Source organism: Triticum aestivum, chromosome 2A, assembly GCF_018294505.1.
Source record: "Triticum aestivum cultivar Chinese Spring chromosome 2A, IWGSC CS RefSeq v2.1, whole genome shotgun sequence".
Taxonomy (NCBI): Eukaryota; Viridiplantae; Streptophyta; class Magnoliopsida; order Poales; family Poaceae; genus Triticum; species Triticum aestivum.
Window position 1 is genome coordinate 717,602,491 of NC_057797.1, and position 17,107 is coordinate 717,619,597.

The window sequence follows — 17,107 nt, forward strand, 5'->3', positions numbered from 1 at the left end:
ATCGCCCCGACGACGTCGCCGCCCTGTGTCACCCCGACACCATCACCGCCCCGCGCCACCGCTGCCTCGATGCCATCGCCGCGCCACCCCACGGTCCGGCAGCCTTTCGATGTTTTTTTTCATATATGTGATGATGTTGATATGTTGTTTTTTTCATATGATTTTTTTGTGCATATGATGGTTTTTTCATATATGTATTACATTTTTTATTTAGGTTGTTAATTAGTAGATAGAAAGATTGCTTCAGACGCCTATACCTGGATAGGAGTGCAGACAACATAGAGAAGTACAAGATGGCGAAGAAGGCCGCAAAGCGAGCTGTTGGTGAAGCAAGGGGTCGGGCATATGAGGACCTCTACCAACGGTTAGGCACGAAGGAAGGTGAAAGGGACATCTATAATATGGCTAAGATCCGGGAGAGGAAGACGAGGGATATTGGCCAAGTCAAATGCATCAAGGACGGAGCAGGCTAACTCTTGGTGAAGGACGAAGAGATTAAGCATAGATGGCGGGAGTACTTCGACAAGCTGTTCAATGGGGAGAATGAGAGTTCTACCATTGAACTGAATGACTCCTTTGATGAGACCAGCATGCGTTTTGTGCGGCGCATCTAGGAGTTTGAGGTGAAGGAGGCTTTAAAAAGGATGAAAGGAGGCAAGGCGATGGGCCCTGATTGTATCCCCATTGAGGTGTGGAAAGGTCTCGGGGACATAGCGATAGTATGGCTAACCAAGCTTTTCAACCTCATTTTTCGGGCAAACAAGATGCCAGAAGAATGGAGACGGAGTATATTAGTACCAATCTTCAAGAACAAGGGGGATGTTCAGAGTTGTACTAATTACCGTGGAATTAAGCTGATGAGCCATACAAAGAAGCTATGGGAGAGAGTCATTGAGCACCGCTTAAGAAGAATGACAAGCGTGACCAAAAATCAGTTTGGTTTCATGCCTGGGTGGTCGACCATGGAAGCCATTTTCTTGGTACGACAACTTATGGAGAGATATAGGGAGCATAAGAAGGACTTGCATATGGTGTTCATTGACTTGGAGAAGGCCTATGATAAGATACCGTGGAATGTCATGTGGTGGGCCTTGGAGAAACACAAAGTCCCAGCAAAGTACATTACCCTCATCAAGGACATGTACAATAATGTTGTGACAAGTGTTCGAACAAGTGATGTCGACACCGATGACTTCCCGGTTAAGATAGGACTGCATCAGGGGTTAGCTTTGAGCCCTTATCTTTTTGCATTGGTGATGGATGAGGTCACAAGGGGTATACAAGGAGATATCCCATGGTGTATGCTCTTTGCGGATGATGTGGTGCTAGTTGACGATAGTCGGATGGGGGTAAATAGGAAGTTAGAGTTATGGAGACAAACCTTGGAATCGAAAGGGTTTAGGCTTAGTAGAACTAAAACCGAGTACATGATGTGCGGTTTCAGTACTACTAGCTGTGAGGAGGAGGAGGTTAGCCTTGATGGCCAGGTGGTACCTCGGAAGGACACCTTTCGGTATTTGGGGTCAATGTTGCAGGAGGATGGGGGTATTGATGAAGATGTGAACCATCGAATCAAAGCCGGATGGATGAAGTGGCGCCAAGCTTCTGGCATTCTCTGTGACAAGAGAGTGCCACAAAAGTTAAAAGGCAAGTTCTACAGGATGGCAGTTCGACCCGCAATGTTGTATGGCGCGGAGTGTTGGCCGACTAAAAGGCGACATGTTCAACAGTTAGGTGTGGCGGAGATGCATATGTTGAGATGGATGTGTGGCCACACGAGGAAGGATCGAGTTCGGAATGATGATATACGAGATAGAGTTGGGGTAGCACCAATTGAGGAGAAGCTTGTCCAACATCGTTTGAGATGGTTTGGGCATATTCAGCACAGGCCTCCAGAAGCTCCAGTGCATAGCGGACGGCTAATGCGTGCGGAGAATGTCAAGAGAGGGCAGGGTCGACCGATTTTGACATGGGAGGAGTCCATTAAGAGAGACCTGAAGGATTGGAGTATCGACAAAGAGCTAGCTATGGACAGGGGTGCGTGGAAGCTTGCTATCCATGTGCTAGAGCCATGAGTTGGTTGCGAGATCTTATGGGTTTCACCTCTAGCCTACCCCAACTTGTTTGGGACTAAAGGCTTTGTTGTTGTTGTTGTTGTTGTTGTTAATTAGTAGATATCGATTTTAGGTTAGTGCATTTTAGGTTAGTGGAGAAGAAAAACTAAAATAAGGAAAAAGAAGAAAAGAGGAAGAAAGAAGAAGGAAGAAGAAGAAAAAGCAGGAGATGAAACATGAAAATAAGTATAGGAAGAAGGAGAAAAAGAGGAGAGGTAGAAGAGGAGAAATAAATAGAAGAGGAAAAAAGAAGAAGAAAAAGAGGAGAAGAAGAAAGGAACAGGGGAGAAGAAGAAAAAATAGAAAGGGTTCTTATTTTGTTTCTTCTTTTTTTCTTCAATCTTCTCCTCTATTCCTTTCTTCTTCTCCTCTTTTTTTCCTTCTTCGTCTTCTTATTTTTTGTCGGGTATGTCGTTGTCGATATACCCCCTCCCCGATAACTTTGACATGAGGGGGCGATATACCCCCTCCTTGATAACTTCGACATGAGGGGGAAGGGGAGGGGGTCGACAAGGGTTCGAGGGGGCGAGGGTCGGGAACTAGCTAGGGTAGAGGGCCGAGGGTTTGAGGGTCAAGGAGTCGAGGGTCGTCGAGGGTCGTCAAGGGGCCGAGGATCACCGAGGGGTCGAGAGGTTGCCTAGTGTCAAAGTATTGAAGAAATACATGCCTTCGTCATTAGCCGGAAGTAACCGGGGCATGTTGGTACGAAGTTCTCCAAAGTTGTTCTGGAACGGAGTCCCGGATAGGATGATCTTCCTTTTGGTACAAATTTCAGCAAATGCCGTCCAAATAGCGATATTCGGAAGGCTCTTGCTGAACTTTGTACCAAAAAGCGAATTATCCTATCTCGGACTCCGTTCCAGAACAACTTTGAAGAGCTTCGTACCATCATGCGCATGTTACTTTCTCCTAATGATGAAGACATGGTTTTGTTCAATCCTTTGACACTAGACAAATGTGACATGAGGGGTGGAGGGTCGCGAACTAGGGTAGAGGGTCATGGATCACCGAGCGGTCGAGGGTCGAGGATCGCTGAGGGGTCGACAGGTTGCCTAGTGTCAAAGTATTGAAGAAATCCATGGCTTCATCATTAGTCGGAAGTAACCGGGGCATGATGGTACGAAGCTCTCCAAAGTTATTCTGGAACGAAGTCCCGGATAGGATATTTCGTCTTTTTGTATGAATTATCCTATCCGGGACTCCGTTCCAGAACAACTTTGGAGAACTTTGTACCACCATGTGCCTGTTACTTTCGCCTAATGATGAAGACATGGTTTTGTTGAATCCTTTGACACTAGACAATTTTCTGCACATCCAGAATGGCGCCATTTTTTTAAATCCCTTGTCGGTCCGGACGTCAGACAATCATGAGAGAGGCGGTCCGGCCCAAACCCTAGAAGCGGTGCCTAGGCCACCCAAAGTTACCAAGTTAAAAGAGCGTTGTCGTCGAGGCCACCCCGAACCCTATAAGCGTTCTCGAAGCCACCCCAAACCCTAGAGAAGCGTCGAGGCCACTAATATGATTTGTTGTGATTTGGTAGCTAGGTTTATGTTTGCCACTAATATATCCACCTGCTGTCATGTTTTTAAAATAATTGCCATGTTGTAATATTCGCAGAAACAATGGAGCACGAACGAGACGAGGCAGAAGAAGAGGTGTTGGGGGACATAATCGCAGGCGGAGCTGATGTCATGTCGTATCTTAACGACAACGATGGTCTGGAAGGACAGGGTGAAGAAGCAGGCTACGGTGATCGAACAATGGAGGAGGAGGGACATGATTATGATGGCTTCGGTGACCGAATGCCAGTGGAAGAAGGAAACCATGACGACGGCTCCGGTGACTGAACGATGGAGGGAGCTGTTGCAAAGACCGGCAAGGTATATATATTAATTAAGCCTATGCTGACTAGCTAATTGATGCATTAATTGTTTTGGTATGTACATATATTAACTCTTCTTTCTTCTTTTCTAGCCCTCCGGATCGAGCCAAACTTCGGTAACGAGACGAGGCCCTAAGAAAAGGTTGCGCCAGGTTGAAAGGTTCACGACCACAGAAATCGCGCGCCATGGCCAACCGATTGCACCCATCCGGACCAAGGAAGCATTTTCTGCTCAGTGCGGGGTTCTTGTTAGGGACATCATCCCGATCAGTATCCACCAATGGTATAAGCCTAAGGAGGAAGACCCTGAGGTGTCTTTTGTCAATGATAGGCAGAAAGATGATCTTTGGGACGAGCTGAAGGAAAATTTCACCCTACCACCAGAGGAGGATCCGGAGAAGCCAGCTATAGAGCCATTGGTAAAGGCTCATGCTCTTAAGAAGATGGAGCATCTATTCAGGAGGTGGAAGACTGAGTTGAAAACAAAGTTTGTCGACAAAGACAAGACTCCAGAATTCACTGACCGGTTTGAGAAGATCAAAGATCACTGGGACGCATTTCTGGCCCACAAGACATCGGACAAGAGTAAGAACATGTGAGCGACAAACAAAAAAATGCTGTGAAGAAGGAGCATCACCATCGCACGGGGTCAGGTGGCTACCTCAAAGCCCGGCCATTGTGGGCCAAGGCTGAGAATGACCTGCTTGATAAAGGGGTCAAACCAGAGACACTGAACTGGCCAGACCGTTGCCGGACTTGGTTCTTCGGGGTTGGCGGAACCTTGGACCCTGTAACAGGGAAGTGCGTTTGGACGAACGAGCAACTGCGAATACCCATTACGAAGCTTCAGGACTATATCGCCGCAACGCAGGAAGGGACGTTAGTTCCTGACAGAGAGAACGATGAGCTCACAATGGCCCTCAGGAATCCTGAGCACCCTGGACGGACACGAGGCACACCAGGCTCCGTTCCGTGGAAGGCTGGGTTTCCGAACACAGGCGGTTACAAATGCCAGGAGAGGAGGGAGAAAGTGGAGCAGACCTAACCACAGAAGCTGCACGCAAGGGTACAAGCGCTAGAGGAACGAGAAGAAGTTCGCAACAAGCGACCTGCCGAAGCTACCCCGCCATCTCAGCGGAGAAGCAACATGGCTTCCACCAAGCTGCTTCAGGAGCCTGTCTTGATGGCTCTTGCTAGCTACCCCGTGGATACTATCACGGAGTCTCAACATTGCCACCTTATGACGCAATGACAGCAATTCAAAGTCAAGGCGGCTGTCGGCTCTGTTGGACCTCCTGAACCTGGCACAACTTTTCACTGCCGTCCGATTCCAGAAGGATATGCTAGGGTGACGGTGGACAAAATAACGGAGGTATTTGAGGACCTTGAGCTTGACCACCCTACCGGTGAAGGGGAGACTCAGCTGGGTTCTGCTCTGAAGACTCCATGCTATGGCGGAAGGAGCTCATCAACCTTCCGAACTGGACGCCTCCGCCTCCTCCTCCTCCTCCGATGAGTCAGGGCACTCCGCCTCCTTCTCCGGCGAGTGATCAGGGCACTCTGCCTCCTGGTGCCTGGTGGCACTCCGCCTCCTTCTCCGCCTGCGCCGGCGCGCCCAAGCAGCCAGCCCCTCCTTCTCTGCCTCGTCAGCAAGGGCGGAAGAGACCCGTCGCCACTCCGGCTGCTCTGGCGTGTCATAGTCCTTCTCCTCCGCCTCTTAAGCATGGAAAGAAGACAGCCGCAGCCGCTCCGTCTGCTCCGGCGTCTAGCAGTACAGCCAGAGGCGGGAGGTAATACAGATTCGGTCCATCTCTCAAGCCTCTAGAGAAGTTACCATATGAGAGGACCGTGGAGGAAAACAAGAAGATCGTGGAAACCAAAGTGAGGGACTTCTTTGAAGCGGTGAATGCAAAGAAACATCCACCTCCAGACGAGAAGATATATCCGATGAAAGCGAAGCGCACTATCGATGCCCTGAAGCGACCACCACCTTCTCCGCCGCAATCCAACTATGATCGCATTATTCAAAGGTCATATTTCGAAGCAGAGCGGTCGGGAAGTACTATCAGTGATCAAAGCTTAGTAGAACAACGAGCTGGGAAAAAAATTCCCAGCTCGGCGAACAAGCGAACCAATCGTGCCCCCCGCTCAAGGTGTCTAGCGATATTGTCGCTAATCATCCGGGGATTTTGCCCGGTACCTATCTTGAAGATTACCTGCCCGGCGATGTACATTATGATGCATTGGAGGTGGACGAACACAAATACCATTACGGGAAGCCTCTCATCAAACATGAAAGATCTCTAACAATGATGATGCGAAGATTCCATGATTGGTACATGAAAACCTGTAGAGAGTCTGGGGGGAAGGATACTTTGACGTTGAGAGTTAAAGAGGAGCATGACTTCGTTGGAATTGATCTGTTGTCTGTTCCATTTGAGGAATTCTTCTAGTTTTTCAATCAAAAGGCCCTCGATAAATTAACGGCCACTTGCTACTGTCTATAAGTACTACTTCTGTCATTAAGTCTCTATATATAGCTCAGCTCTTTCATTGCATGTATATATAATTATCCTCACTATATTATGCAGATTAAAGATTGCCGAATTGAAGAAAAGACAAATCGGTGATATTGGGTTCATTAACACAAATCTCATAGATGCATTTACGGTTGAATTTCATGCCAAAGATACCGAGGCCAACTTGCTACGATCGTTGGTAATAAATCAAAAAAAAAAGATATAATACTCTTTCCTTACAACTTCAAGTGAGTGTTACTGTCTTGTGCATATTCGATTTCCCTTATTAGTTGAGGTTATAGTAATGTAATTGATGAGTTATGCATGCGTGTGCAGGTTCCAATATATTCTCCGAGAGATTAATCTTGAGCAGGGACTAGTAACCGTCTTAGACTCGAGACGAAAAGATCCTCAGGAGTATGCGGACATGACTGAAATGCTCGAGAAGTAAGTTAAATCGATCATTATCGCACCATGTCGGCAACTTTGTTCACTTCCTGATATCAAGTAATTGTTTTCTTTATCTAGAAGGATTTGGAAAAAATTCACGGCAAAAGCTCCGAGACTGCCGGGGAAGCTACGATTTACACACCCGAAAGTAAGTACTACTAACTAGTTCCGCGCATCTCCTAGTGATTCAAGCGCTAGTTTCATCAATACCATTTAGCGTTCTTGCTTATCAGTTTGATTGACCTCTATTTCTTGTAAAGTGGTTGTGGTAGGAAGCCGGGAATCATTACTGTGGATATTATGTTTGCGAGTTCTTCCGCCACACGATCTGTGAGCGGGGCTACTCTAAAAAACAATATGAAGTGCGTAAGCAAAAATATTCACAATTTTATTTTATTACCATCATTTGTGTTGAGTTTCATTCATTCATATATATGTATTGACCCCCTTCTTCAAATTAGATGTTTCAGATGCGGGATGAACTCCTAGCACCAGAACGAATGCGTGCAATTCAAGAGGAATTGGCGGCATTTTTTCTTGACCACGTGATCAATAAAGACGAAGAATGCCATGTGGACCCTGAGTTCATATATAATTAGGGGATCATATTGTAAGAGAACTTATATTGTATATATGTAGCCAGTAGCGTCGGATAAATATATGAAAACTTGTTGTTCGACCAATCTCTCGGAGAAGGAGATGTCGATATCACTTCTCTTTGTATGCATATGTTCATGACGATCTTCTGTACTTAATGGTTTCTTCATTTGCTTACTAGCTAGCGTGTCGAGTCTTCTCTATACGTATAATACGCAGTGTCGACCAATCATGGAGATAAGAGAGGACAATTCTCTCTATTAATTAGCTAGCTAACACAATATATGAAACACCTAAATTAACCCTACAAAACCCACCCCCTTCAAAAAACCAAAACCTCAGCTTCTGCCAGCTGCTGACGCGTGAATGTTTTTTGATTCTGATTGGTGCTACCAACCGGGACCAAAGGCCCTCCTGCCTGGGCTCACCGCAGTGGTCACGTAGAGACCCAACTGTCCTGGTTGGTGTAAGAACCGAGACTAAAGGTATAGGGCTTAAGTATCGACCCTTTAGTCCCAGTTTCCCAATCAAAATAAATGGACCTTACGAACTGGGATAAATGCTAGCACTCGCTCCAGAAGTAAGACAAACTACCATCTTGCAATACGCGAGACATAGATCATGCCAAAATCATTCGCCTCCGGCCCTTGACACGTCCAGCCGTGGCTCATGGTTCTTGACGGCAGTGTCAACATGCACTACTTATTTGACGCCCTCTGGGATAGCACCACAAACTGACAGGAACACTACGACTGTGCCGGCCAAATTTGGGTGTTCATTCTCACTCCATTCGTCGGTAGAGTATGCCTTGGTTTAAGAGAGGAGGCATCTAGATAGCTAGTGATATTGACACTGATAAGCTCTTAGGCAAAGCAATGCATCTGCCAACTTGTTCGCATCACCTCGTGCTTTTGCACATCAATGGAATTTGGATGAAAAATGGGAATAGGGAATCCAGCCTTTTCTGAGAAACATGGTTTCGGGAAAATTGTGGGATCCTTGGTAGAGCCATTTGGAGCATAGGGTAATTTGTTTATGACAAAGGCTATGCTTGGAAGTAGCATGATTCTTTGATCGAATCAACTCCAACTCTAGAAAAAAGTTTGGCAATCTTCGGGTTTGCTGATAGAGCGGACGGACTCGTCTGCTCATGCTACGCGTACAAATCGGACAAGGACACGTTGGTGCGTGGATTGAATGCGATCGAAGAGAGGGAGAAAAGGTACGTAGCGTCCAACAGTTTCGTACGGTGACTTCGTCGTCTGATATGATGACGGCTTGATGGTACACCGTGCATATGTTCGGTTGGTACAAGATGCCTCTGGCGGTGCCTAACGATTGGCGACCGTGCTCGAAGCCCTTGCTGTCGGCGCTGATCAAGGCAGCCACGTTCAGAATGTGGTTCTGAAGTTCATGCCGGTGATGGCGGCGCTCCCGCTCATGCGGTTTTGCAGCAGCGACGTTCACTGCTCCAGGTACGTGCCGCTCATGTTTGTGTTTCGTTGTAGCTTGCAGATGTGTCACACAAAAGTACAGATCGATGATAGCCAGTGCTTGCTTGCCGAATTCCGTGGACGGAAGAGCTGACGGGGCATGCGCTGGCAGATGAAGCTTACGAAGACGAGACTGAAGTTCAGTCCGTTCTTCGGCTCTGAATGAAGTAGGAGACTAAGATCCAGAAATTGGAAGCTTCGCCGGTGGTGAGGCTTGCTCTGAGCCAGCCAGCCAGGTAGCTACGCCGAATCCATGAGCGACGTTGGGGATGGATCCGGCAGCGGCGTCCATGGTGACAACCGATCACCGAAGCGACCGAGGATTGGCTTGTCTATTAGTGTACGATTTTCACCTAGTAGGAAATCTAGAAAAGTTGCAGTCTCTCCGGTTTGACGGTATCACTGTTTGTTGACAAGATTATAATCACTATATCGTCCTGGTGTGTGTGTCTGACCTGAATAACTGAACTGTTGTAATTCCCTATGTACTTTTGGTCCTTAATTTTTGTCGAAGTCTAAATTTGGTCCACTAACTTTTTTTGAAAACTTTCGATCCATTCATCTTCAATCATGAGAGTACAACAAACATAAAAAACAATAATAATTACATTTGGATTCATAGACCACCTATCGACAACTACAAGAACTGAAGCGAGTCGAAAGCGCGCCACCATCATCGCCCCTCCCTCATTAGAGCCGGGCAAAACTTGTTGTAGTAGACAGTTGAGAAGTCGTCGTGCTAAGGCCGCACATGACCATCGCAACAAAACAACAACCACCGCCGATGTAGAGCAGCATAGATTGGAAAGATTCAACCTGAAGACACGCGAACGTAGACAAACAATGAACAGATACACCGGAGACACACCTCCACATGTCCACCGATGATGCTAGACGCACCACCGAAACGGGGGCTAGGCGAGGAGAATCTTATTCCATCTTCAAGAAGCTGCCGTCGTCTCAACTTCTTGAGCAGGACACAAACCAAACCAAAACTTAAAGTAACATTTAAAGACGATGCCCTCCCATCGATAAGGGCCGGAATCCACCGCCACATCCCCATGGCCCTAAGGCCACTGAAGATGAGGCAGACCGGTGGTGGCACCGGTGGGAGGCAGAGATATCCTAAGCTTGGGAGAGCAGGCGGCAGCGGCGGCGCCGGCGGGAGGCAAAGAAACCCAAAGCTTGGGAGAGGAGGCGACGGCTATGTGAGGCTAGCCCCCAAACTTTGAAACCTTTCTGGTTACCGGAACCGGACAAGGTTCGTCCTTGGTCTCGATTTTGATCAGGTTTCATGCTGACTCACCCCCGGTTTTGACTAGTGCTGACTCAGATTCACGTACTGTTTTCAGATCCCTAAAAAAATTTGAAATCAGTGTACTTTTTTCAAATTCACATACTTTTTAAAGTTCGTATAATTTATTCAAATTCATGTACTTTTTCTCAAATATGTGAACTTTTTTAAAATTTACACACTTATTTCAAATATGTGTACTTTTTTCAAGTTCGCATACTTTTTCAAGCGCGTGTAATATTTTCAAATCCCTACACCTTTTCAAATCAATGGTTTTTTTAAAATTTGTGTACTGGTTTCCAAATGCGCTTACTTTACTTAATTTCCCATAATGTCTTCAAATTTGCACTTTTTTCAAGTTCATGTAATTTTTCCAATCCACGTACTTCTTCCAATTCGCATACATTTTTTTGGATCAAGTCCTTTTTGAAAGTTCGTGTACTGTTTTCAAATCCACATAACTTTTTTGAAATTTACGTACTTCTTTCAAATCTGTGTACTTTTTTCAAATTCGCATACTTTTTCAAGTGCGCGTAATATTTTTAGAATCCCTACACTTTTCCAAATCTATGTTTTTTTAAATTCGTGTATTGTTTTCAAACGCGCTTACTTTACTTAATTTCACATAATGTCTTCAAATTGCATACCTTTTTCAAGTTCCTGTAAAATTTTCCAATCCGCGTACATTTTTTCAGATCAAGTCCTTTTTGAAAGTTCTGTACTGTTTTCAAATCCGCTAACTTTTTTGAAATTTACGTACTTCTTTCATATCTGTGAACTTAATTCACTTTCACATACTTTCTCAAGTGCGCGCAATATTTTCAAATCCCTACACTTTTTCAAATCTATGTTTTTTTTTGAAATTCATGTACTATTTTCAAGTGTGCTTACTTTACTTAATTTCACATAATGTCTTGAAATTTGCATACTTTGTTCAAGTTCATGTATATTTTTCCAATTCGCGTACATTTTTTCAGATCAAGTACTTTTTGAAAGTTCGTGTACTGTTTTCAAATCCGCATAATTTTTTTGAAATTTACGTACTTCTTTCAAATCTGTGTACCTTTTTCAAGTTTGCATACTTTTTCAAGTGCGCGTAATGTTTTCAAATCCCTACAATTTTTCAATCTATGATTTTTTTAATTTGTGTACTGTTTTTCAAATGCGCTTACTTTACTTAATTTCACAAAATGTGTTCAAATTCGCATACCTTTTTCAAGTTCATGTAAATTTTTCCAATCCGCCTACTTCTTCCAATTCGCGTACATTTTTTCAGATCAAGTCCTTTCTGAAATTTCGTGTACTGTTTTCAAATCCGCATAACTTTTTGAAATTTTACGTACTTCTTTCAAATCTGTGTACTTTTTTCAAGTTCGCATACTTTTTCACGTGTGCGTAATATTTTCAAATCCCTACACTTTTTGAATTCTATGATTTTTTTAAATTCATGCACCGTTTTCAAATGCCCTTACTTTACTTAATTAATGTCTTCATATTCGCATACCTTTTTCAAGTTCATGTAAAAATTTCCAATCCGCATACTTCTTCCAATTCGCGTACATTTTTTCAGATTAAATACTTTTTGAAAGTTCATGTACTGTTTTCAAATCCGCATAACATTTTTGAAATTTACGTACTTATTTCAAATCTGTGTACTCTTTTCAAGTTCACATACTTTTTCAAGTGCGCGTAATATTTTCAAATCCCTATACTTTTTCAAATCTATAATTTTTTTAATTCATGTACTGTTTTTCAAATGCGCTTACTTTACTTAATTTCACATAATGTCTTCAAATTCGCACACTTTTTTCAAGTTTATGTAAAATTTTCCAATCCGTGTACTTCTTCAAATTCGCGTGCATTTTTTCTATCAAGTACTTTTTGAAAGTTTGTGTACTATTTTCAAATCCGCATACTCGTTGTGAAGTTCGTGATTCTTTCAACTTAGAAAAAGTACACGGATTTGAAAAGAGATGCAAATTTCAAAAGGTTCACGGATTTTAAAAGTACGGCAATTTGAAAAAATGCAAATTTGAAAAAATTGCGTGAACTTTGAAAAGTATGTGACTTTGAGAAAACCTCGATTTTTTAAAAAGTTCATGGTTTTGAAAAAAGTACACCAATTTGTGTCTGGTCAAAATCAAGGCAGTTCAGCACCAAAACCGGTCAAATTGAGTCGGTCAAATTTGTGTGCACCACTAACATTAAGGAACAAGAGTGAGCCCCTGTCTGTATTTAGCCCTTGATCCGTGTACTTCAGTTGCTTCTCCCGCTTGCTTCCATGTTAACTGCATGTGCGCGCGCCCGTGGCCGTGAGCCGGTCAGCTCCGTCAGCACGCACCGTATAAACGTCCGTTTCCTACCGTAACCACACGCATTAAATGGGTCAGAGTACAAGCCCTGAAATAATATGTGCGTCCTGCATCCCACGACGAGTCGACGTCTCGCGATTACGTGATCATGCGATCTCGTCCACGCCTTTAAATATTCGGGGAATCTTCTCCCTTTGGTAGGCATTTACCCAAGGCACCCTCCCTTCCCTTCCTGAGGAAAGGTTAGAGTTATTCGCTATGCTCTAGATTAGCTTTTGTGCTGTGTCAAATCTTGTGAAGTGTCTTTCTAGGTTCTGGTTGGTAGAGTAGTGGACTGAAAATCCTATTTAGTTTCACGCATGGGACTCTAAATCCCAATTGCGTCTGCTACTAATATCCTATAGTATAGATCTATATGTGTTCAAAGCTGAGATTTGGTTGTAGAAGGATCGAATTGTATCCGAGGAAAAGGGAAGAAAGCAATAAGAGAAATGCATAGACCAATCAATCGTATCGGTCTCATTGAAGATCGAATTTTCTCCTTCCCTCAACAAATTCCTCTTCATTATGTTGTGCTCAGCGAAGGAATTGCCTAGACATACTTTTGCGAGGATTTATTATTTGATCCAAGGGAAGGAAGAGAGGTGAAAAATGCTGTTGCATCATTCTCTCTTTGGCTTAAATTGGAGAGTGGTTACAGCAAGCAAGGCGAGGGAGGAATCCTATAAAAAAAGTGGATTTTTGGACATTCTTCATTCATCTAGTGGCCAGTGAATCACTGGTAAAAGAGCGAGCAGCCGCTAAGTTTACAGGTTTTGTGAGATCCCTAGATGTAGCAGCTAGCAAACCGCTTCTTCTTCCATAAAGATTTTGTTGGAAACGTTGCATGGGAAACAAAAATATTCCTACACTCACCAAGATCAATCTAGGAAATGAACATTTACGGGAGGAGATATTGCATATACATACCTTTGTAGATCGCTAAGTGGAAGCGTTAAGAAACGTGGTTGTTATAGTCGAACGTCTTCGCGATCCAATCACGATCCATCCCGCAAACTCCCGATCTAGTGCCGAACGGATGGCACCTCCGCGTTCAACACACGTACGGCTTGATGACGGCTTCACCTCCTCGATCCAGCGAGTGATGGTGAAGTAGTAGCTCGAGTCCTCCGGCAGCACGACGGCGTGATGACGGTGATGGTGGAGAAACCTCGACAGGGCTTCGCCAAGGCAAACAGAGAAGGAGGGGCAGCGCCGTGGCGTGTAGGGGTGCGGCTGCCCTCCCTCTCCACCTTTATACATAGGGGAAGGGAGGAAAGGGTGGCTCCCCTAGGGTTCCCCCTAGGGGGCTGATGTCTACTACACAACCTTTTTCTTGTAGACGTTGTTGGGCCTTCAAGTGGAGATGTTTGTAGGACAGTTGCAAATTTCCCTCAAGTGGATGACCTAAGGTTTATCAATCCGTGGGAGGCGTAGGTTGAAAATGGTCTCTCTCAAACAACTCTGCAACCAAATAACAAAGAGTCTCTTATGTCCCCAACACACCCAATACAATGATAAATTATATAGGTGCACTAATTCGGCGAAGAGATGGTGATACAAGTGCAACATGAATGGTAGATATAGGTTGTTGTAATCTGAAAATATAAAAACAACAAGGTAGCAAGAGATAAAAGTGAGCGTAAACGGTGTTGCAATGCTAGGAAACAAGGCCTAGGGTTCATACTTTCTCTAGTGCAAGTTCTCTCAACAATAATAACATAACTGTATCATATAATTATCCCTCGACATGCAACAAAGAGTCACTCCAAAGTCACCAATAGCGAAGAACAAACGAAGAGATTATTGTAGGGTACGAAACCAGCTCAAAGTTATTCTTTCTGATCAATCTATTCAAGAGTCTGTAGTAAAATAACACGAAGCTATTTTTTCTGTTTGATCTATCCTAGAGTTCGTACTAGAATAACACCTTAAGACACATATCAACCAAAACCCTAATGTCACCTAAATACTCCAATGTGACCTCAAGTATCCGTGGGTATGATTATACGATATGCATCCACTACTAGGGAAAACCTTATACACAAAAATTTAGCAGTAGCGCGTGGCAAAAACGGGCGCTAGTGCTAAGTAGCAGTAGCGCGCGTGCGAAAACCGTGCTACAGATACAATAGTAGCAGTAGCGCGTGCACATGAAAAAGCGCTACGACTAATATTCCCATTGCCAAAATGATAGGCTACGCATAGCAGTAGCGATCTTGAGAGAAGCGCGCTACCGCTAGGACATAAGTAGCAGCGCGTTTCGCGCGGAGAGCGCTACTGCTAATGGAAATAAAATGAAATGAAAAAAAATGGAAAAGTAAATAAAAAAGAAAGAAATATAAAAAGGAGAAAGGAAAAAATAAAATGTAGAGTGAAATAAATGAAAAAGCAAAAAAAGGAGAAAGGCATAGCAGTTGCATTTGTTCGTAAGAGGCGCTATAGCTAACGTAGCTGCAGCGCATTTCCTAGACCCCCGCTGTAGAAACAGAAAAGAAAATAAGAAATATGAAGCGAATTACATAGCTATAACAGTAGCGTGTTTTGTGAAAATCGCTATAGCTAACTTAGCTATAGCGCGTTTCGTGAAAAGCGCTACCGCTAAGTTTGACTTAACCAAAAAACCGTTTTGCCCCGGCCACCACTTCTCCCCCAAATCCCTCGACCCACCCCGTCGTCGTCTGCCCGATTCGCCGTCGCCCCACTTCGCCATCGTCTCCTGCCGACGTCGACGCCCCCGGAGCCACCAGAGCTGTGCGTCGTCGACGCCACCGGAGCCGCCCCCAACACCACCGGAGCTGCAGTCGATGCCACCGGATCCTCCCTCGCCACAATTGCCTCCCTCGCCGTCACCGGAGACGCACCTGCCTCCCTCGCCACCACCGAAGCCATCCTCTGTAAGCCCCCACCCCTCCTCTCTCTCTCTAAATTAGTTAGGTTAATTTAGTTAGGAAAATAATTTAGTTAGGTTAATTTAGTTAGGAAAAGAATTTAGATAGGGCTTTGACAGAGACGCCCCTGCCTCCCTCGCCGTAGGAAAAAATTGTATGTGCTTAACTAGGGCAGTAGGGTTAGGGTTGTAGTGTTTAATTACAAATGTTAGGAAAGTAAGGTTTAACTAGATGTTAACTAGGGGGTAGGATTTAGTTTAGAGAAAAAATCAATATAAAAATATAAATTTCTATTAGTGTTGCCAGTCTAGTAGGTTCTTAATTTTTAGTGAATTTTTATTAGGACATAATTTGAGTTCTAGGTTCATAATTTGAGTTCTAGGGTTCATCCATCTATATTTGGTTTTTGAATTGAGATTCAGAGAGCATGAGATTTGTGTAGATTTTCTTGAAGTGTCAAATACTAGGAGATGCAAATTTGAAGTGGTCATGATATATGAAAAATCCTCAGCTGTGTTTGCTCATTGATCATAATCGACATTGAAGTGGTTCGATTGTGCCCAAGTGGCCTTTTGTTGTGTCACAGCCCTAGCTTCAGCCTTGTTGTGGTCTAGTCTTGGTTGTTGCATCATGTTTAAATCTTCTTAAACCTGAAATGGGGATGTCCAAACCCTAGCACCAAATGAAATGCAACTAGGATCAAAATAAAAATATTTTCAATGAACCCAAAATGCCCTTCACAAATGCCCATCATTTTTGAATTGGTCTAGACCCTCATCCAAAAAAATGATGCACATATTTCTTGGACATTCTGGATTTTTGAATTAACTCTATTGTATTTGAATTGGGGCATTTAAATACTATAAATATTTTTAAATGCTCCAACAATTTTGGAATTAGTTGAGGGCCTCTGGAATAATTCATTTAGTGCCCATAACTATTTTTAGAATTTTTGAAAGTGATTTGGTTTGAAAACCAAATTTAAACAAATTTGCATAAATAGAAAAACAGAACAAAAATAGAAATAAGACAAAGAGGGAAACCTTACCTGGGCCTCACCTGTGCTGGCCCAGCCCACCTGGCTCGGTGCCAGTCATCCCTAACCTCTGCCAGTAGGCAGAGGAAGGACAGCGCACGGCGCGCGCGGGCGCCACGCCACCAGGCTGCCTACGTGCGTCGCCTGGCCACCGCGACGCCTCGCGTCCTCTCCTCGGCGCCGCCTCGACCCCCTCGTTCGTTCCCTCTCCCTCTGTACGCTCTTCCCTCCTCTTCTCTCTCTCCCTCGCACTCACGCGAGTGGCCCCGTCGCCGCCGATGTGCACCACCGCGGCCACCGGCCTCCACACGCCTCACCGACGCGCCAAGAAGCTCCGCAGCTAACCTCTACACCGTCCCCGCCAACCCACACGAGCGGACGCGCCCTGCAGCGGCTTCCCTGACCTCTTTTTCAAGCTTCGGCCGCCAAGATCGCCGGCGACCGTGTGCCCTCCCTGATGCCTCCCCGAGTTCGTTGTC